We start from the raw sequence: 23,911 nt of genomic DNA on the forward strand, positions 1-23,911 counted from the left end.
AATAAAAATAACATATAAGTATACAAAACACCATACCACAGTTGTATGAGGACTGTGACTTGAATAGCTGAACTGCAACAAGCTGGTTATTTCATTGACCTCTGGACACTAATATCTTAAAGGAACCTCAGGAGGCCATATTGTTTCCTTAAATGTCAGTATGAATCACAATTATATTGCCATCTTATTTAGCTATTTAGATGCTTATAAGAGCTGTATTTACCTTAGTGCAGGAAAATTTGGGAAATCATGTGTTTTAAAGAAGGGAATTAAATCCTGTTTATTAAAAATAATTTAAAATACCTTTTTAAAGTAGTTTTAATATTGTTTTAATAAGCTTTAAAAATATTTTAGTAAAAATATTTAATTAAAATATAACAAATTACAATAAATTTAATTAAATATTTTTCAAATATATTTTTTAGAAAGTCATTAAATAAAGAAATCAAAATGACTTTGCTCCCTCTTATCCTCTAGCCAAGGAGGTTACTTGGAGCATCACACTTCTATTTAGACTTTATGGAAAAGGTGAAATTTCCAGGGATCTAACGGCGAAGGGTGAGTATATATGGTAGATTTGGAGGAAAATAGTATATTAGGTGAAGGGGAGAAGGTAAAGTAGGGATAAGTAGTCATGCCAGTTTTTTATTTGCTACTCGTTAAGACAATAGTAAGATTGGCATTCATTGTGCTCATTCATTCTCTTTTCTAATAGCTTTATGCTTGTGACGATTAAGAGAGGCATAAACTGATCTTTTAGATAGATAAGCAGTCTTCAAGTACTTCATTCTTTGAAGTACTTTTCAAATTTCAGGAAATTTGAAAGGATCCACTGTAATAAAATCTATTCATCTCTTCCAAAGCTCATAGTCACCGCAGTTGGACTTTAGGTCCAATGGTATCAAAGGCTGCTGATTGTTGAGATAATTATCCAAGATAAACAATTCCAGTTCAACTTATTCATAAGTTATCATTAATAAGGTTACCATGTTTGTGTTACAAAACCGTGAGTTAGTGAATAGTTTCAGGGACATTAAGTAGACTCTCCATGGAGTTTCAAATGTTGTTTCTTCCAACTCTATCAGGATTCTTGGTCTGTAAGTGTATATTGCTCCATGCTTTGAGAAAGCTAAGCAATTAGATCGTTAGTGGTAGTTCCAATACAATATGCAGAACTCTGCTCTTGATCATATCAATATATCCAAATCATGTAAATCAGGTATACTTTAATGACAATGCAACACTCAGCCCAAAATCAAAGGTAGGAATTGCTTAATAGTTACTAATAAATATTTCCTAATGCCTTTAGTCTGTTATTGTTAAAATGATTACCTTAATCTCACATGGGCATGGCAACACAATGTGCCCTCTATCATCGGGGAACTCCAGATGGGGTAATAAGTGGCTCAATTTGCCCTATAACTCTTCATCACCGTGCTACCAAAGCACTGACATCATCATCATTTAGTCACTAGAATCTTTCCAGACGGGCTGATTGTGAGTTCACACTATTCTTTGACAAACAACTTTGCACATTGACATCATTCATCATACATGAGAAGATAAGTCTTGGAAGCTGAATTTACCTAAGGCTATAATAGGATTGACCATTTGGACTAAATTAGCCAGTCATTGAAACAACTGGTCAACCCATTAAAATCTTAAGTACTTAAATAAACTAAGCCATGGTTTTAATTAATGGATTATGGTTCAGAAAAGTGTTGAGAAATACTTTGGCATCACAGGCCAACTGGTATAGGAGAAACCACATCGGATGCAACAAAGAGGAGCTTGATTCTGACAAGTCATGACAAATGGGCAAGTCACTTCCTTGTGCTGAGTCCCAGTTTACTTGTCTATTAAATATTGTAATTGTTACTAGATGATTTGTCTGGTTAGAAAAGTCCATTGGAGGAATTTACTGTGGTGGTTAAAAGTTGCTCTTCAAAGCTGGTTTAAATCCTTTTTAATATTAGCTATGGTGGTCAAGAAGACCCAGTATTCACTCAGACTTCTGCTGCCCTACACCCCTCCTCACAAAAACCACATCTATAAGGATTTTTGGTTTGCAAGTATATGTCATGCCATGTTTTGAGAGTGCTGAACTTATAGAGATCGTGAATGGTGGTTCTAACACAACATGCAGGACCTATTAGCTGTATAGCAAGCTATTTGCAAGAAATGACCACCCTTTGGTTATCAGTCTAGCTCCCACTGCTTTGTATAGTAAGTCATTATTCAATACAATTTAGACGACTAGAACAGTTCTTCATCCAGATTTGGAGATCAAAGAGCAAATATATTTGGGGGTCTTAGAACTGTCAATTAATTCAATTCCAAATCAAATCTCTTTAGATCTTATTAAAGCTATCTATCAATTCTGCTTAATTTATATAATTTTTCTATGGAAAGAACCTCTTCCTTACTACTGTTATGGGGAATCCTTTTGTTCTTCTAAGACTGTCTAATATCTCACCCACTAGAGCAGTTGTCAGAGTTCAGCTCAAGTTTAACAGCTCTTCTCTGTCTCTGGCAGATGGGAGAACTGCCTGATCACTACAACATTTCATTGCCAAGGTTAGTGTCATTTAGTGTTGTTGGCAAAACCTAGTTTTTCCTATGTAATCCTCCAAACTGGGACATTGCTAAGGGCTTTTATTTCTGCTTGCAGGAGCTCACTGGAATTTTGTCACAATTTAATGAGATTTTGTATCTAAATTTTCCCACACCATGCCTGACACCAGGTGGGTGTTAAATAAACATTAGGTGTCTTTTTACTACCATAAAATATGTATGAAACTAACATTTATTAAAAATGTTTTTCTGTCAGAAGTTATCCCAAAATTTTTCATTTGCTAGCTCTTTATGTATTGGGGAAACAGATCCAGTTTCTTGAAGGGATAAATCTATAATTTTGAATTTCTGTGGCTACTCAGTCTCTTTGACCCCCTTTGATTAATATTGGAAATGCAGAATTCCAAGACTTTAGCCAGATTCCAACCTGAATTTTATTTTGGACCGCTTTCTTCCTTCTTCATCAGCCTAACAGTTGAAATTCAATAGGCTATTTGTCATTGCCTAGTGTCATCACCAGGCCAGACTATTAGCCAGCTGTGAGATTCCAGCCCAGAAATGGCTTCCCGGATGATAGAGGGCACATTATGTTGCCATGCCCATGTGAGATTAAGGTAATCATTTTAACAATAACAGACTAAAGGCATTAGGAAATATTTATTAGTAACTATTAAGCAATTCCTACCTTTGATTTTGGGCTGAGTGTTGCATTTAGCCAGCTGCCGCATTCCACCCCAGAAATGGCTTCACATCAGCTATGAGTGAAGAACCTCAATACCAGGACCACTCAGCTACTTGTTGAGAATCCCAGTGTGTTGAGTTTGTGTTACTACCCAGGCTTTGCCTACATACACATACCAGCTTGGGAATGAAACAGAGATTGAATTCAGTTTATTCCTTTTAAGCAACTGAGTGAAACCTCTTTATTAGTTTTCTTTTCCCAATATGACCAATTTTATTTCCTCTTCAAATTATTGTGTCTAAATAGACAGGGCCTTGGAATGAGATCACCATGTCAACATTCCAGTATGAATCTCTTTTGACTGCAAGGGGTAGAAGTGGAGGAGAGAGGGTGGGGTAGGCAGGAAGGAGGTAGGGAATTAAGTGTGAAAACATCCCAGACAAGAGCAAACACTGGTGCCCAATGTCAGGACACATTTCCACCTGCAGCTGCCTGGAACCAAGCACTCTCATATTTGATTTGGGGATATTTAGTAAGATCCACTTGACTTTTCCAGAATGGTTTGTCTTGTGTCCATTTCCACACCCAGCCTGTCCCTGACTTCTTAAAAAGGCTTTCCAGATACATAGACTGAAAAACAGTTTTTACAGGTTTCTTTAGAGGAATTTGCATACTGGACTCATCTTTTACTGGTATTAATTTACTGAAAATGGATGGAAATTTCTCTTCTTCTTCTTTAGTTTTTTTTTTTTTTTCCTGGTCAATCTTCAAGTTAAATTTAATGTTATTATGCAAAGAGAGGAAAAAAATTACTCAGAGAAGAACCAAACCAAAGATTCAGTTTTAAGCCTGGACTTAAAGGAAACTGTTCATTATTACTTGTATTTCCAATTTTCTTTATGTTTTTACAAATATTCAGCTATATATAGACCTATAGTAAATTACAAAATGACTACACATTTCAATTAATTGACAGAATGACATATAATAAACATTCAATTAAATAGGCCTTTGCCTCACAATATAACCAGTACATTCTTCTAGAATATAGAAGAACCAGTAGAGAAGTTGCACTAGAAGTTGCAACAGGCACAATTAGAAAAAGTATTATAGCCAGTGGTCATACCACTGAACAGTATTACAAGCTTTTTGAATTAATAATGCAACCCAGAACTCAGATACAATGTACCAGCTGTTTAAGGAGAATTTAAGAAAAAATGTTTTATACATTTGTCATGGGAAATAATCACCTACTCCACTTTTTTTTTTTTCCCTGCAAGCAAGCTCTCTCCAAGTTAAATAGGGCAATGCCAGAGAAGTGTTCTATAGATTCTACAACTAGGTATTCTTTGTATCACAACTTCCACTGGTTGGTTCAAAAATAGTGTTTTATTTCTCATCTAACTGATTCTTTCTAACAATCAATTAATTGACAAAGAAGCTTAACTCCCTCAAAGTCTGGTTTTTGAAGCATTCTGAACAATATTTTATCCAAAATATTACCAAGGTTTTAGTTATCCTTCTGTGGGATTAAAGAGATGTGGTAGAGAAAGTTTCCTGTTCCCAGAAGGGATCTAGTGTTCTGTCAGAGGAACTTTGTGAAGCATCTGGATTACTGGGGCATTTTCCAAAGGACTCCTTTAAAGATGCATCCTCATAAACCTCTAAAAAGCTCTCATTATATATGTTTTGGTGGAGAACATTGCAGTTACCTTTTTTTTCAACTTCAATGCTACATTGGGATAATTATAGCAAAGAGGGGAGGAAAACTATACAAACTACTCTTCTCTTCCCATTTTTTTTCCATTTATAGGAAAGAACAGTAGAGAAATCATCCCCCCTTGAAAGACTAGTTGGTTTTCTTGGTATAAAACTAATTTTATAGAGTAATTACTCCTAGCATAAATGAAAAAAAGCTACATATATTCATAAGAATGAATATCATAAAGGAAATTACAGAGAAGATAGTAGGATAACATTTATATAACATGCTAACAATGAGGTGTATTATTTAGGAGTATACATATGCAGTAAAAATATAAACACAGCTATGGAAATGATCAAATAACTTCTGGTAAGTAGTTAGCTGTACCACTGAGAGAAGGGAATGTAAGAAACTTAGGAGACATGGCTTTTATCTGTAATGTTTTATTTCTTATGTTTAGTGGTAAGTCGATGGATTTTTAAAATATTGTTTTCATACTTTTTCTATATGTATCTCCATATTAAAAGCTCCAAGGTGAATGGTTAAAAATTGTGGCTTATTGAAAAAGAGGTCTAACTTTAAGTCTTAGTTCTCCTTTGTAATAACTGTGTTTTTTTTGAGATAGTTACTTACCCAAAAATCAACTTCTTCATTCTTAAAATGGGAATATAATGGTATCTACCTTGGAGGGTTGTTTTATGGATTGAGTGAATTAATGCATTTATAATGTTTACACTACTCGACATCCTACATTTAATACATATTATGGATATGCTTACACATAATGTACAGGTCATCTCGTATGCTTGTATATAATATAATTAGGCCTTTTAAAACTTATCAGCCATATGATCATGGGTAAGTCATTTAAGCCTTCTGAGAGTTCTACTCTTCATAGTTTAAAATGGAAAGAATTAGATGATCTATCCTGTCTATCACAGGACCTCTAGGAGTATTAAATATGATAGTGTATAAAAAACAGTTAAAACGTTTGAAGTCATTATAAAAAAATTCAAGTGTCTTTTTAAAAAATTAAAATATTTTCTACTGAGATCACCATTTATTAACTAACAATTTTTAACTCTCAATTTTATTGACAATCTACTACCATACTAGCTAATTCTGTGATTACAGTAATGATTTTTAAAATGTGATTTCTACTGTCATGCCCTTATGCCTTCTTAGGTTACCCGATGTAGTGAAGGAGAACAACAAGTGAAAAATAAAATGAAGTGAGAGAGGAAAATATGTTCCAAAGCTTTGTAGTGAGAGGTGTAAGATGAATAATGAGGACTTAAAACCACCCTGCTGTGGAGAACTGGGAAGGTGTTGCTGTGGTGATAGGATGGGGAAGTAGGAATGGACAGATGATGAAGGACTTTGTAGTTCATGTTAAAGATTTTGGTCCAAGAAGTTACTGAAGGACTTTAAGCATAAGATTATGTGACCAAATCTGTTTTACAACATTATTCTAATGGCTGTACAATTATTATATTAGAAATGGGCAAGAAGAGAAGCAGGTAAACTAGTCAGGAAGGGTTTTTGCTAGTACCAGAAGATATTCTAGTAGTTTGTAATAGGGTGGAGGTGGAGTGGCATTGGAGAAGAATTCACAGATTGGGGACGAAGAAGTCATGATGGATTTGATTTGGGCTGGAAGGAGATGAGGTGGGAAGAAAAGTTGCCTGCTTTATTGAATGTTACTAAAGATCTCAGCCTTTAGACACAAGAGCGAATTAAAGGCCTTTAATGCATTTGTAATGTTTAGCACACTGCTTCACATGCTACATTTAATACATATTGTGAATATGCTTATACATAATGTACAGGTTATCTTCTCTAGTCTTTTAAAGAGCAGCACCTTATTGAAAAAGAGAAATTAATCCATTCATTCAAAATATTTATTGATCTCTTACAAACAGCAGAGAACTGGCCATATAATGATGAGCACTAGTCACAGATGTAGTCCCTGCTCTTACATTGTTTGCAAACCAATAAGGGAAAACATAAGTAAACAAACACGTAGATAAAACAATCATCAATTATGAGAACCCTGAATCCATTTCTTGTGACTGCCATGATAAATAACCACAAACTTGGTGGCTTAAACAACAGAAATGTACTCTCTCACAGTTCTGAAGACCATACATTTAAGATCAGCATCACTGGGATGGAATCAAGATGTCAGCAAGGCTGCACACACAGGAGGCTTGAGGAGAGAGCTTGCCTCTTTCAGCCTTTGATGGCTGCTGGCATTCCTTGGTTTGTGGCTGCATCATTCCAATTCCTGTCTCTCTGGTCACATTGCCCCCTCTTCTCCTTTGGTGAAATTTCCCTCAGCCTTTCTGTTATAGGGACACATGTGATTGTATTTAGGGCCCATCTGGATAATACAGACTCATTTCCCCATCTCAAATCCTTAATCATATTTGCAAATTCCTTTTTTACTATAGAAGGCAACATTGACAGGTTTCAGGGATTAGGACCTGGATATATTTTTCAGGTGCAATTTGCATGCCTCATGTAGGAAATGAACAGAGAACTATGATGGAGAATGTTGATGAGCATTTACTTGATGGATAGAAAGTAAGGACAAGAAAGAGATTTAGCTAAACTGAAGAGAAAGGTCTTCTCATTTAGAGCCTTGCAGGTGTCCAGATTATATTCTAAATGCTTTGGGAACTCATCCAAGATATTGAATCAGAAAGGCAATAGAATTTGATTTACATACTTAAAAAGATTATTTTAGCTAATATAAAGAAAATTGGTAGGAGATGAATGGCAATGAAAGCAAGGCAATGTGCCAAGCATCTACTGTGGTCATGAGGGCAGCATGGTCGGGGGAACAGGGAGGTGGCAATGGAGATGCTGTGTCATGGATAGAGCTGAGGCTTGTTGGAGATAAAATAATCAGGATGCAAATGGATTGGATGTGAAGGATGAGGGGGACAAAGGCAAATACAGGATGGCACTTAGATTTTTACCCTTAGCAATTAAATAGCTGAGATGTTACTGACATGGGAAAGGGAGACACAGGAAGAAATGAGATCTGCCTCAAGGATACAAAGCCTGAGAAGACCATAGAGTTTCCAAGTGGAGCTGTCAAGTGGGCACTTGGATGAAGACTTCTGGAGCTCAGAGAGGATGTATGTACTAAAAAATATAAATAAGGGAGTGTATCATAGAGATAGTAATTAAAGGAATGATAATAATCATCACTTAGTGTTGTATGAAGGAAGGTGAAGGGAGTACAAGGCAAACTCCCAAGGAGCACTAATATTTAAGTTTAGGTAATGAAGGAAAAACAAGCCAAAGACAGTTAGAAGAAGTAACCCATAACCAAGGGGGAAAATACCCAGAAGAGAATATAGTCACAGAAGTCAAGAGAGGAGACTGTTTCGTAAGAGAATGAAGACATAAATCGTTCTTTGTATTTGGCAACATGGAGGTCACTGCTGATTTTGACATGAGCAGTTTCAATGGAATGATGGGACTAAAGCCAGGTTGGACTGAAGATTTAATGGGAAAAACAAAAGATTGACTATAACAGAAAATGGAGATAACACACAGAGAATTTTCTGGAATTTTTCCTGTGGTGGGGAGCAGAAAGCAGAGATATAACTAGACAGAGATTTTCATTTTAAAGGAAGATACCATTAGAGTGTGTTTGTATATTTTCTGAAAAGAGAGAATACAATAGAGAGGAAGAGATTTGTTGATATAGGTAGGAGAGTACCTTAGTCATGGTAATTCTGCATCCTTGGTAAAAAATGTACCCTAATTTTTGGCAGCCCCATAAGCTTTCCTCTGCTCTAATTTTCGCCTTTATTCTAACTCTCTCTTGGAAAGGAGATGGGAATCTTTAAACATTAACCAAGATGTCCGTGTCTGTTTGAGAAGCCATGCCCTACCTGGTGGCTTTCTCAGCAAAACCTTATTACTCTGCTCTTTCCTCTTGAAAAGTTCTGGAGTTCCTTTTATAAAGTAAGAGGAATATTCTTAATATCAGTGTTGGTTTTATTCCCATGCATTATATGTATTTCTAGCGATGATTTGGCACAATCCTTTTCCTGAGGCAGTGTGTTTGGGAGGGTAGTATTAGTTATCAGATAGTCTTAAATGCTTTTAGAATAGGAGTGGTCCAAGACACCACACCTTTCCTCCCCACACTCCCAATAATACAACACTCCATGCTTTACTCTATATATAATTGGGCTATTATCCCAAAATATACAGACAGGGGTTTGGCTGGAGAAAAGGCTGCAGAGCACTGAAAACTTCATCCTCCAACTCCTAGCTTTCACCACTTTGCTCTCCTGCCTCAGAACAGAAACATCAGAGTTTGAACATCAGCCTAGCCACTTATTGCTCTCAGACACCTTGGTCTCTAGATTCCTTGCCTTCTTGGTAAAGATGAAATTAAATATGTGCCTAGAGTATTTTATATAGCTATTATGAGTAGAAAACATTGAGGAAAAAATGGATATTGTGGCTTTCCTTCTTGAAAAATGGGATACATGCTTTCAAACAGGGGCAGTGCTGTTGAGAAGTGAAAATTTGCTGAAGGGGGAAGGTTAGCAGAGGATGGAGTTCCCTCTTCTCTGTTCCTCCCTTCTTAGGATTTGAATTTGCACAGCACTGTGATCAGAGGACAGGAGAGAATTTGTAAGTATCAACTCCTGTGTTCCTGGTGTTTATCGTGAACATTTATGTCAGAAAATCTAGTAGTCACCTCCCCATGAGTAGGAGGCCTTGTTTGCTAAGGGGGTCAGGAAGGGTGAAGGTCAGGGTAATATTTTACTGACATGATTGGGAAAAGAACCCTGAGGTTTATGCCGTGTTTCCAAATACCTCACCAAAAAAAAAAAAAAAAAAAAAAAAAGAAAAAGAAAAGAAAAATACAACAACAACAAAAAACCCTTACTTGATTCTGAAAGTTGAAACATGTAGTAGGGCAAAAGTTCATTGTTGCAGCCGCAGGGCAAAAATCAGGCTTGATAATGATGTTCATGAGGCTGTGACATGACAGTGCCCCAGAGGAGCCTGATTAAGAGTAGCTGTTAGGAGTTGACTGCCCCATAGGGAAAAATTTTGACACATGTGCACGCTGAGGTGGTTTGGAAACACTTCTAATCTTGGGTGAGCTTAACAACTCAGCCATCCCTAGTGATAAAAAAACAATAACCCCAAGGAGAGTACTAATGCCAAACTTAACTGCCTCTCTCCCCAAACCTGGTCACAGGTGAATCATCATTTATATTTTGGATATTTTTATTTCAAAGTATAATTTTGTCTTAGGATGTTTCTTTATAACTTGTTCCTGCAATGAATGGCATAATCTTTTATCTCAACAGTAAAACATTAATATTGATCTAGAATATTCTGAGTTCTCCAAAGATGCTCTTAATTGGTTGTTGTCTTAGCTTCTGGGTGGCAAGAGAGGGTGAGCAATATTTAGAATCATAATAAATATGGGAGGCTGGGCTGAAGGGAAAGAATGACTTTCCTCGGTTGAAGAGTGCCCTGAAATGCAATGCTGACATTCTGTAGAAAGGGCTACAAACTCTGCTTGTAAGCAGAGACATAATGTAACTTTCTACCTACTAATTGGTAAAGCTGAAAGCCCATAGTCTTTCCAGAACACCTCAAGGAGAATTTGGGTCATCCGAGACAATACCAATTTTTAAACATAGCTCTGAAGCCACCTTCTATGTACTAAGAGCCCAGTAAGTTGGGTTGCCTATTCTTCAAGTTTTCTAGTGTGACCTTCCTTGTGCTGCTCTTTGCTGCTCAGCAACTTCTTGGGAGGAAGGCAAGATGAGCAGAACAAAAGAGATGACATGGCAGGGAGAATCCATAACCAGGAACATTGCCCCTAATTGCTCTACTTCAAGAGCTTGTTTGTTTGTTGTTGGCCTCTCTTTCATTACCAAAGAGAGTTCTTCAGAGCCTCATCAGATTCCAGTTTCCAACTGTGGTTTCCTGTAGAAAGTAATCTGTCAAAAGTCAGTGAAGTAAATGTAAGTGAGATGGAGCAGATGCTGGAAACTGCCTGGAAAGCAGAGGCTGCACTTCATTACATGACCAGATTCTGACAAGGGGAAGCCAGGAGGCCAGGAATCTGAGCTGCCATGGTGAGTTGGCAACTGGATTTTAGGCCATGCAACAGGACAACAGAGGTCAGGGCAGACTGCATTTCACTGGGGCCCCAGGCCAATGGAATCATATTGATATTTGCATAGAAAAGGTAAAATCAGATCAGCTGCTCCATTCACCAGCTGCTCCATTGACCAGAGAAAGATGGCAGTATTCCCTGAGACGACTTCTCCTGTGTTGCTCTAGGCCAGGGAGCATCTAGAGGGCCTAAACAATTCCATAATTCATGGAGGGCATATATAGCCCACAAGATTGAAAGCATTTCTTGACATTCAGGAGCCAGTTCCCTGAGTCAGTTCACCTCCTGACCTCTATGTCCTTAAGTCACGACTAATGGTTTGCTCTCCTTCTCTGGTATCTACACCTTTCAAATATTGACTCTTACTTCTTTATTTTCAGGCCCTCTCATGTCCCAGGTAAAGCCATTGATGAGTGAACAAATGTTTCCTAAATTGTTTAAGTTTCTGTTTTAAATACTGAGCAGGGAACACAGAATTTAAAGGACATAGGCTTTCCCCACAAGGGCATTTACAGTGTGCTCTGGTCCATGTAGGTTACTGTGTAGACACCAGATGTTACAATATAAGATAGTTGAGAAAGAATATCAAAGAAGAGAATAGTGTGGCCATAGTTACAGAAGCTCAGATTATTGAACTGACAGAGTAAATCAATGTTTACTCTTTGAATTGCAATAGGGTTTTCTTTTAACCACTGAATTGACCATATTTCAGCTGAATATGCAAAGATGCAATTAATTTAATTCTTCCTTTTTCTTATAATGGAGTGAGAACTGGAAGAGAAAAATCAACTGTTAAATTGTGGTTTAGCTAATATAAATTCTAACAATCAACTAGTTTCTTGGGAGTGGGAGTTATGAGGGAGAGTGGATTAGGAGGCTGAATTAACTAAACAAACTTAAGAGGTCTTTGGCATATAAATTATGCTTTGCTTTATAACTGTTATCGAAGCCATCTAATTTGTGAGGTTTTAAGTTCCTTGTATCCTGGAGTAGTATATTCTCATCTTAATGCACAGCAATGCATCTAGTACATTGCTTACCTTGAAGAGGTCAATCTATAAATATTGGAAAAAAAGGTCTCTGAGTCTTTGAGCATAGTGTTACTGTTCCTTTTCTTGAAAACTTCTCCCTGCACCCCTGCTTTCTTATTTCTGACACTTTTTCTGGGGTAGCTTATAACTGTCTGTCAGGTTCTAGCCCAAACTGAGGTCCAAGGGGAATCAGTGGGCAGGTAGCAGGTAGCTGGAGAAACACTCAAAGAATCGCAGACAGTTTCAACATGGCTTTATGCTCTTTCTCGGCAAAAGCCTGTGTGCCAGCCTTGTGTATAGCATTAGCAGGGTAATTGTACCTTTTATAGACAATAGTGGCTCCAAGCAAGCACAAGCTCATGTGAGTGGTTACCTAATGCCCCTCATGTGTCGTGATTACATAATGTGCAGGGTTGTGCACCTGCACTCCAAACCTGCTGAGTCACAATGTGCTGGAAGGCTGCCTCAGCCTACTCCTGACTAAAGTGCAGCCATTTCCCTTACACTGTCCTTCAGTTCCAGGTAGATAGCACCTTGTCTTAAAGCCTCACCTTCTTCTCAATGATTTGGTTTTTGGGGTCTCATAGCATCCTCTTATTTTCCTTGTTAAGACACTTACATCACTGAATTGTCTGTGTTGCCCTACTACGTCATAAACTTGAAGGCAAGAACTAGGTTTTGAATTCACATGCCGAACACAATGCCTGGCCCAGAGTGAAAATCCAACACAAATTTACTATTTTAACAAATGAATGACTAAAGAAGGGAATGAATCAAGGTGGGTGTCGTGGAGTCACAGATGAAACTGTTTTGGCTATGCTGTGAGCTTTTTTCCATCCCTCAAATTGGTTCCCTTCTTGTGGCTGTGAGGCTCCTCTCATCTACATCTACCTAGGAGGTCTCATTTGACTGATTTGCAAGAATGAGGTGTCATCCTCAGGGTGTTTATTAGACTATCTTCTCCCACTGTTCTGGCTGTTACTTCACTGAAGTGGAAGACTGGGCAGGTTATAACTCACCACAGTCTTCCCACTGTGACTCTTTCATTTCATGCCAATTGACAATGTGTATTGACTTTTCTCAGTGCTCATTAACTGCTGCACTTGGCTTAACAAAAATCTTTACAACAACTCTCTGGTTGGATGTCTACTGTTTCCCCAACTTACATGTGAGGAACTGAGTTATATAACTTGCAGGAGGTCAGGCCAGGCTAGTGACATAGATCATTTTTGGACTAGATGGTTTACAGGCTCTGGCAGGCTTTTATTCCTCCAGCTGCCTTAGAGGTCTCAGTTCATTATCTCCAGTCAGTAAGGAATGAATGAGGGAAAACGTCTCCTAAGTTTGGATTTCTATCACTTTCTTGGAAAATAAATACCAGCGCTTCATAATCCCTCACTTATTAGCCAAGTCAGCTTGCTGAGTGACTTAGAACACTTTTGGAAACAGCTGTGACATTAATAGTGGTCACGAACAGGAGAAAATATGATTATTCACAATGTCAACTTTCATTTCCTTTTACCTTCTGTCAGCCACCACTCCCATGCCCATCTCCCCAAAGGCATGGCAATCTCTTGAGGACTTTTAAGAAATTACAATGATCTTTTTTCTGAAATATCTTGAATTCAATTTTTCCTTCTGCTAGGCTTTACACTTGACCCAAATAGACACTTTGCCTAATAGAACTCCTTCTCCATCTTCTCTCCAAAGTTCCTGAAATTCCTCCAACCAGGGAAAAAGCCCTTCTTAGGCAATTAATAATAAGTTTTGAACTACCAATTACCAGAGACAAGAAGCCAGTGGAATCAACTGGACTTTGCTATTGTCTAAATGTTTGTGTGCTCCCAGAATTCCTATGTTGAAACCTAATACCCATCGTGAGGGTATCTGGAGGTGGGATCTTTGTGGATGACTAGATAATGAGGGCTCCAACCTCATTAATGGGATTAGTGCCCTTCCTTTAGTGAGAAGATGACCTCCTATGAGGAAGCAGACCATCATCAGACATCATGTCTCCTGGTGCCTTGATGTTGGATTTCCCAGCCTCCAGAAATGTGAGAAATAAATTTATTTTGTTAATAAGTCTCCCTGTTCATGGTCGTTTGTTATAGCAGATCAAATGGACTAAGAAAGATATATATTAAATCTTTCCCTGAGGCTAGGGTTTTATAGTGGACAAGGAACCTAGAAGCAGGCCCTGGTTATTCTTTAGGGTAGATATATAGAGAAAACAAAACTGTCTTTTCTCTTACTCTTCTCTCAGAATACTTCTGGTCACCAAGATATATATGGAGTTTTTCACACACTGACCAATTATCCAATACAAGCTGGATATCCTAGAATTAAATTCAATTCTGACCCTATCTACCTGGAGTTAACATCAGATCCCTCAGGTTAAAGGATCAGTCCTGTAAGATGGCAACCCACTTCGGATGCCAATCACAAGTGCAGGCCTCTAGTACTTCTGACCAACCAACTGTAAATTAGAAGTTCCCACGACCCATTCTTGAGGTTGATCATGGTTCACAGAACTTGGGGAATGCTTTACTTATGTTTACCTGTTTGTTTTGTTTTGATAAAATAATACAACTCAGGAACAGCCAGATGGAAGAAATGGACAGGACAAGGTATGGGGAAAGGGGTTCAGATCTTACATGTCCTTTCCTGCCTGCTCCCTCCCAGCATCTCCATGAATTCAGCAAGCTGGAAGCTTTCCAAACTCCATAATTTTGGGATTTTGATGGAGGCCTTATCACATAGGCATGCTTATTAACTCAATTTCCAGCCCCCATCTCCTCCTTGAGGATGGGAGTAGGGCTGGAATTTCCAAGCTAATATTATGGCTTGATCTTTCTAGTGAGCAGCCCCCATCAGTAGCCCACCAAAGTGTTGCCTCATTAGAACAAAAGATGCTTCTATTACCTATGAAATTCCAAGAGATTTAGGAGCTTTGTGTTCAAGGCTCCTATCACTCAGGAAATTAAAAAGGTCGTAGAAACTCTATGTTAGAAACTGGGGTCAAAGACAAAATAATAGAACAAAACATTGTCCTGACACTCCTGTGTATAAGGGCTTTAGGAGCTCTGTCTCAGAAAACTGGGAAAGAGACCAAATACACATTTTTTATTATGTTATAAGAGGCAGGAAGGGAATAAAACCAGAGGCTGGGCTACCCATAGAGGTTGTCAGCTTCAAGGTCTGCACACAGACAGCTTTATCAAAATAGCATTTACCCCTGCATATCCTTTGTCTTTTGAACATACCCCATGAAGATGAAGGTTATGGGAATTTTCATATTTGTTTTGCAGGACCACATTGATACAGTGGGAACAGTAGCACAAGTGGCTAGTCAACAGTGCATAGGCAACTATAGCCAAAGTCTTCTCACTTTGAGATTATATAACAACAGAGGAAGCAAAAGGCAGAAAACACTAATGGACTAATGGACCAGAGAAGTGCTTATTTACTTGTTTGTGATATATAGTCTATTTTAGCTGCAGGAAGCATTCTTTAGCCAGCTGAAGAGGGCTTCTCCAGGGCAATGGTCTTTTCGTATTAATCTATGTCTCCCAGAACCTAATACTGTGCCTGGTGTTTATTATATGCTTACTAAATATTTGCCCATTTGAGGTTCACATTTATTTAATGTAAATTAAATAAGAAATAGGCTTTTATTTAATTTAAATTTGACCTTTAAAATGTTCACATTGAATTAAGAAAATGCAATGCTTTTTTATGTCTCTTAGAATGATCTTGCCTTTTTATTTGGAACAGCTCTGTTATTTGTGACAAGTTCTCTTTTCTTCAAGAAAATCAATTAAATAATCTATGTGAAATGACTGGAATGCCTCCAAAGATAAATGCCATACTTCAGTTATTACCACTACCTTAGTCCATTTTGTGCTGCTATAACAGAATATATAAAGCTGGGCAAATTATAAAGAAAAGAGGTTTATTTGGCTCATGATTTTGTGGCTGGAAGGCTCAAGATTGGGAAGCTGCACCTGATAAGGTCTCAGGCTGGTTCCACTCACGGTGGAAAGTGGAATGGGAGCTGGCATGACAACAAGATCACATGACCAGAGAAGAAGCAAGACAGAAAAACTGAGAAAACCAGACTCTTTTTAACAACCTATCTCATGAGAAGTAATTCATTCCTGAAAGAGCAAGAACTCACTCACGCCCAGGGAAGGCATTAGCCTATTCAGGAAGCATCTGCCCCCATGACCCAAACACCTCCCAGTAGGCCCCACCTTCCAACACTACCACATCGGGAGTCAAATTTCAGCATAAGTTTTGGTGGGGACAAACCACATCCAACCACAGCAATCACTATCATTATTCTTATTATTTTATAAAGAATGATAACAGAGTATTTTTCTTCATTGAATTGCAATTACATGTCTTGGTTTATACAAGATGGTCCCACTTATGCCTGCTGTTCTGCAATAATTATTAATCACATTCACCTTTTACTCTCAGAAGTGCCCCAGGTTGGACAATAAATTATACAGTAACTCTAAATTTTACAGTGAGGAGACTAGTTGTAGTCCAGCCTGCCTGCCTGTGACCTCAGTCTAGCTATTTACCAATCCTATGGTCTAAGAGAGGTGAGAAACATCATCTTAGCTGAAGCAGACTCCCATTCTTTTACCCAAGCACATGTTATCATATTATCCCATTTCATCTTCCTTCCCTCAGTCACTTGCAATCATATCCCCATTTTATCATTTTCACAGCTCTATCAGTACATGAAATTTTATTTTCCTGTGTATTTACTGTTTTTCTCCCTCATTTCTTATCCCCCCTCACACATAAATATAAGTCATCAAGCAAAGAATTTCTCCTATTCACACTTATAGTCCTAACATTTAGAATGGCACCTAGTGCATAATAGACATGCAATAAAAAATGTGTTGATTGCCTAACTAAAGTCAAAATATACATTTTAATGCTAAAGATGGTAGATAATAATAGATTATATACAAGTAAGTTTGGTATACACTTATATTGAAGTAGTCTTATACTTCATTGTGGTCCATCTGTGTTAGAACAAATGAAGTGGTTGACATTTAGCTTGGCCAAGTTGTGGAAGAGAATTTTCCAGAAGTAAAGAATAAGAAACCAAAACTAGAATAATAATTACTTTATGTTCTATAGAAATAGTTAATCTTCCTTTCTCTCATGTGGATATGGGCTTGATTTCTTCTTGATATTTCCCCATAATGGGAAGTACTCTGTTTCAAGTAGACTGTTTTTCCCTGAGGAGTGTCTTTGAATGTGGTAATACCATCAAATGTAGGTCAGTTTACTGTTCCATCTGAGCTGTTAATTAAGTAAGTTTGCTTTCTTTTCAGAGAGATCTGCCATTGTCACCAGTAACTGGCAAGAAAGATCAGTATTAAATTTTCTTTCATTGGTAAGAGTAGTTAAGGACAAAGAATAGATGATACACTTCCAAATCAAAGTCATTTTGAAGTATTTCCTCTTAGAAAGGTAGATTTTATAGCATTCACCAATACTGAACTAATGAAAAAAAGCTAGAAGATATTTACTTTGAATCCCTGTGGTGAACATTGTTAACTATGATTTTTTTTTTTTTAAATCACAGGTTAAATTTTTGTTTCCTCAAGTTGGTGAACATACACAATTTGGATAGTTTAAAATACTATGGGAACCACTAGTGGTGTGTTACTCAAATGTTATGTAAAGAAATTGGGTAAAACCTAAGAAAATAGTCTGGGCTTTAAAATACCACATATTTATTATTGTTGTTGTCTTCTCTATCATTTCTAAGTCCATATCTTTTCAGGCTTTAATTAGAAAATGAAGTCACATTTCCATTTATCACCAAATTATGATACCAGGCTCAAGTAAGAAATTAGCACTCCTTTGGATATTCTCTAGTTATTTCTCACAGTACCCAAGAGAATACTTCTCTTATATTCATAAGACAATCTTTTAACTGCAGCAATATTTTGGTGGCTTCTATGTTTATCCTTTCCTGAACCAGTAATTACTGCTTACCTGCAGTCTCTAAAAAGCACCTGGAAAAAAGCACATTATTTTTGTGAGAAATTCAATATTTAAGCCTATGGTAGATTTGATTTATTAGTGCCCCTCCCTCACAATAGAATCTCACTTCCTTGGGTATGTTCTTGCTTTATCCCCTTCCATGTTGATTCTGGGCTAGACCATGTGGCTTGCTTTGAGCAAAGGGATATCAGTAAACATGATTCAGGCAGAGGCTAATAAGTGCTTGTACGATGGGTCATATTCTATCAGAGTATTATTTTTTGGAAACCAGTTGTCATGAAAGAACTCTTACAACTTTGTGACTACCATGCTATAAGGAACACTGAGAAGCAGAGATGAGCCAGAATTTCTGACTGACAGAACTGTGAAGAAATAAAATGGTTGCTTTTTTAAGCCACTAAGTTTTGGGAAGTAGTTTGTTAGGCAGCTATAGTAGATAACCTCAGAGTTCCAGAATGGGGCTCAGCCTGTATAAAGGTGGGTAAAATGGCTTCTTTCTAAAAGTTACCCGAGCAGAGCTGCTTCCTTTTGTGTGATTCACTCAATCTTATAACACAATTTTGTCAGTTTCATTACTTTCCTAACTATGTAGAGTGTTAAAAGAGAGTGTGGGAATGGGGAAACAGACTGTGTTACCCTTTCTTTACCCAAATCACTTTAATATAGACCCTGACCTGCAATTAAACTTTATCTTCTCCAATTACCTGGCCAAAACATTAGACCATCCTCCCACCACTTTTTGCATATTAAAGGCAACAAAGAAATGATTGAGGTGGCAGGTAGGTCTGTGGATACATTTGACTAAACTGACAGAATTAAAGCCTCAGCTCCCTGATAAAATGTTCTATTAAAATTGCAATCACATTTTTAGTTTTTAAGAAACCTCCATACTATTCTCCACAGTGGTTATACTAATTTACATTCCCACCAACAGTGTATGAGAGTGCCCTATCTCCACATCCTTGCCAGCATTCATTATCGCCTATTTTTAAAATAAAAACCATTTTAACTAGGATGAGATTATATATCATTGTAGTTTTGATTTGCATTTCTCAAATCAAATTTGAGCATTTTTAGTGATGTTGAACATTTTTTCATATGCCTTTTGGCCATTTGTATGTCTTCTTTTGAGAAATGTCTATTCAGACCCTTTTCCATTTTTTCAATCAGATTATTTTTCTCTATTGAGTTGTTTGAACTCCTTATATATTCTGGTTATTAATCTCTTGTCAAATGAGTAGTTTGCAGATATTTTCTCCCATTCTGTGGATCGTCTCTTCAATTCGGATTATTTCTTTGAGCACAAGCTTTTTAGCTTCATGTGATCCGAATTGTCCATTTTTGCTTTAGTTGCCTGTGCTTTTAAGAACTTACTCAAGAAATCTTTGTCCAGATCTATGTTCTGGATATGCTCAATGTTTTCTTGTAATAGTTTCATAGTTTCCGACCCCAAATTAAAGTCTTTAATAAATTTTAATTTTATTTTTGTGTATGGTAAGAGGCGGGGTCTAGTTTCATTCTTCTGTCTATGGGTATCTAGTTTTCCCAGCACCATTTATTGAAGAAACTATCCTTTCCCCAATGTGTATGTGTTTGGTACTTTTGTTGAAAATTAGTTAACTTTAAATGTGTGGAGTTATGTCTGGAGTTATTCTGTTCCATTGGTCTAAGTATCTGTTTTTATGTCAGTACCACAATGTTTCAGTTACCATAGCTTTGTAGTATAATCTGAAGTCAGGAAATGTGATTCCTCTAATTTTGTTCTTTTTGATCAGGATGGCTTTGGTTATTCTGGTCTTTTGTGGTTTTGTATATATTTTAGGATTACAATTTCACTGCTGGTTACATATTCAAAAGAAAGAAAGTCAGTATATTGAATAGATATCTGTACTCCTATGTTAATTGCAGCACTATTTACAGTAGCCAAGATATAGAATCAACCTGACTGTCCATCAATGGATGAATGAATGAATGGATAATGAAAATGTGGTGTATATGCACAGTGGAATATTATTCAGCCATAAAAAGAACAAAACCTTGTCATTTGTAACAACATAGATGGAACTGGGAGACATTATGTTAAGTGAAATAAACCAGGCACAGGAAGACAGATATCACATATCCTCGCTCATATGTGAGAGCTAAAAAAATATATATTTTTTTGAACTCATGGAGATAGAGAGTAGAGTGATGGTTACTAGAGACTAGAAAAGATGGAGGGAGAGGGGGCTGAAGTGGTAATAGTGGGTACAAAAGTACAGTTAGATAAAATGAATATGATCTAGTATTTGGTAGCATAATTGGGTGATTATAGCTAACAAGAATTTATTGCTTATTTTAAAATAATGAAAAGAGCGAAATTGGACTGTTTCTAACACAAAGAAATGATAAATGCTTGAGGTGATGGATACTCCAATTACCAAGCGTGAAACTGGAATGTTTCCAACACAAAGAAATGATAAATTCTTGAGGTGATGTATACTCCAATTACCCTGATTTGATCATTACACATTGTATGCCTGTATGAAAACATCACATGTACCCAATAATATATACAACTATTATGTACCCATAATAATTAAAAATAAAAAGTCAATCACAATTACTGGTCATTTTATAATGGTCCTATTGCTCATTTTATAATTGTCCTATTGCGAAGATAAAAGAGGATTTAATCTTAACAAATACATGCTGCATGTCTTACTAGGGCATAAACTCTCCTTCTATACTAATTCTCCAGATTAAGCTAGATCTGGGTAGAAGCAGAGGCTCACTTTTCCTGTTTGTTAATATTTCCACATGGAAAGGATTCTGCTTAGTACCATGCTCTGAATACCTTGAATCTGAGCATGGAGGCACCTTGAAGACTCAGAAACTGTATTAGAAAACTTTCAGTTGCAGGGGCTTGAAATTTCACTGAAGCAAAAATGGGGAGATTCTTATCTCACATAATGGTAAAGCTCAGGAATAGATCTGACTTTAAGCAGAAGGTGATCTTGAAGCTCAAAAAAGGTCATCTGCATCAGGAATTTATTGCTTTTTCTCTCTCTGTCCACATGGTATCCCCCACACTTCCTCATCAGCTTTGAGCTTACATCCTGCCATATTAATGTCCCAGAGAATAAAAGGCATTCAGTTCCAATAATTTAAGCAAAAGTCCCAGGTATGACTTTCATTGACCTTAATTAGGTCACATGCTCATCGTTGAACCAGTCACTGTGGCCAAAGTGTTTGCACAGGCCAGGACCTCATGTCCACTCCTGGAATCTCACCTGAATCACTGAGATGGGAATATTTTTACAATAAAGGGAAACAGAATTAATCAGCCAGAAAAGATAGATGCCTGCTATGGAAAAGAAAAAAAAAAAAGGTCCCTGATGCCAAGTTCTAATTTATTGTTCAAAATTCCAATTATAGGACATCCTGAAGAAAAGTTATATTTTTCATTGTAACTTCATGATTCTTTGGCTGATGAAGAGCAGCCAGAGAAAGGCACTTTGGATTGTGATGCAGTGCTGTTCAGTGGTGTTAGCCACCAGGAGTTCCACTGTATTCACTGCTGCATTTGAATTTCCAGGTGGCTTCTGCAGCCAAAAGGACCCCCTTCCATCTTTGCTGGCCAGGGTTCTGACTCCTTGCTTCTTAGACATTGATTTGGCCAAGATAACTGGTGTACCTCTCACAGATTCTTTCACGGGTTGACTTACATTTTATGGATATGGGATTTGTATCCATGTAGAGTAAGATTTGACGCTTACTCTGTATGGAATACAGGAGTTCCCTGATGAGAAAGGCAAGGCCCTGGGCTTTGTATTATTCCATTGTTCTCTTGTTCTCAATCCCTGATTCCAAGCTGGCTTCACTCAAGGCTGTGACAATTTTCTTTGAGACCTAAATTAGAATGGGACATGGAATAATCAGCTGGCAGGCTTCTCTGCCCCAGAATGGAGTCCACCTGGCTGCTGCACAGCAAATAATGCCACAATTTGGTTGAACCAAGAGGTCGAATTTACCCAGAAAGAAGCCCAAGCCTTCATAATGGTTCTCTCACAAGGTCTAGGATTCTTGTACACAACCTGAGATTATTAATGAAAAAAATATAGATTGATTATATAAATCTGTGTTTGACAGATTAGAAGAATGAGGTTGTGTGGTGGAAACCTTTTGTTAGTCCAGAATCCAGTACCTTTAGTTTTGAAACTTATAGAATAATGACATGTAGGATTTCCTTTTAACCATTGCCTGTCTCTCACTTTTAGTCTATTTCCTATAAGATATACCTATGCCCCATTTCAGGGATGAGCACCTTAACCACAACCAACCTTAGAAATATATTCTATTTTCTTAACATGCTAGTTGGTTCAGAGTTGGACATATGATCCAATTTGTATTAATGGGAGGACTTTTTCATAATTGTTAGAAGAGTCAATGCACTCTTACTGCTGCTTATGAAGCTAGGAAGATGCAACCCATGAGTTGATTTAAAAGAGCCACAATTCTGGAGAAGATATGACCAATGGTGATGTCAATATGAAGGAGGGCAGAATTTAAAAAATGGAAAGAGAGGGACCTCAATCTGTTTTTTGTTTTTGTTTTTGTATTGTTTTGTTTTGAGACAGGGTCTTGCTCTGTTGACCAGGATGGAGTGCAGCAGCATGATCTTGGCTCACTGCAGCCTCCGCCTCCTGGGTTTAAGTGATTCTCCATGCCTTGGCCTCCTGAGTAGCTGGGATTACAGGTGTGTGCCACCACTCTTGGCTAATTTTTGTATTTTCAGTGGAGGCGGGGTTTCACCGTTTTGGCCAGGCAGAAAGACCTTGTTCTTACGGCATTGTTTGAATCCCCAGATCAAGATATGCCTGAAGTCAGTTTCTACATACAAAGACTGATAATTTATTCTTTTGACTTAAGGCAATCTGAAGGCTGAAGATGCATCACTGTGAAATTTAAGCAGCAACCGCTAACTTCCTTCCACCCTAGACTAGCCACTGTGACCCACAGACTGTGGAATCAGAGGTGGGGATAACTGAATAGGGGCTCCACAGTGGATTTTGATTTATTTTGACATAGAACATACAAATAAACACCTGTATTTTATCACAAGAGATTCTTAATTGGCTACTGCACCTCTGCTTTTCATTAATCAATTCTTCATGTTGTAGTTAGAAGTGAGCATTTCAACATGCAAATCTGATCATGCCACTAGCTCTTCAGAGAGTCCTCAAAGCTTGTAGGACAAGTCCAAACACCTTAACATGTGTACAAGACCCTTTGTGTTCTAATTTCTGTTTATTTCACCAGCTGCTACAGTTCCAGGTTCTCTCTCACCTGCTATCTGCCTGTCTTGTTTTCCTTTACCAACATACTACTTTCTCTTTGAGTCTAAGTCCTTTTTTTTGTCCTTTTTTTTTTTTTTTTTTTTTTAGACAGAGTCTCGCTATGTCACCCCAGCTAGAGTGCAGTGGCGTGATCTCGGCTCACTGCAACCTCCACCTCCCGAGTTCAAGTGATTCTCCTGGCTCAGCCTCCCGAGTAGCTGGGACTACAAGTGCATGCCACCATGCCCAGCTAATTTTTTGTATTTCTTTTAGTAGAGATGGGGTTTCACCATGTTAGCTAGGATGGTCTTGATTTCCTGACCTCGTGATCCACCTGCCTCAGTCTCCCAAAGTGCTGGGATTACAGGAGTGAGCCACTGCACCCAGTTG

General features: G+C 37.6%; 1 long non-coding RNA gene across 1 annotated transcript; it reads left to right on the forward strand.

Moving 5' to 3' along the window:
- Positions 1-493: 493 nt before the first annotated feature.
- Positions 494-2,836, forward strand: LOC131381431 (uncharacterized). The gene is made up of 3 exons (XR_009210201.1): positions 494-558; positions 2,537-2,577; positions 2,672-2,836. It is a non-coding gene; the product is annotated as an uncharacterized LOC131381431 (long non-coding RNA).
- Positions 2,837-23,911: the final 21,075 nt, after the last annotated feature.

The sequence above is a fragment of the Hylobates moloch genome, unplaced genomic scaffold, assembly GCF_009828535.3.
Source record: "Hylobates moloch isolate HMO894 unplaced genomic scaffold, HMol_V3 SCAFFOLD_16, whole genome shotgun sequence".
Classification (NCBI taxonomy): domain Eukaryota; kingdom Metazoa; phylum Chordata; class Mammalia; order Primates; family Hylobatidae; genus Hylobates; species Hylobates moloch.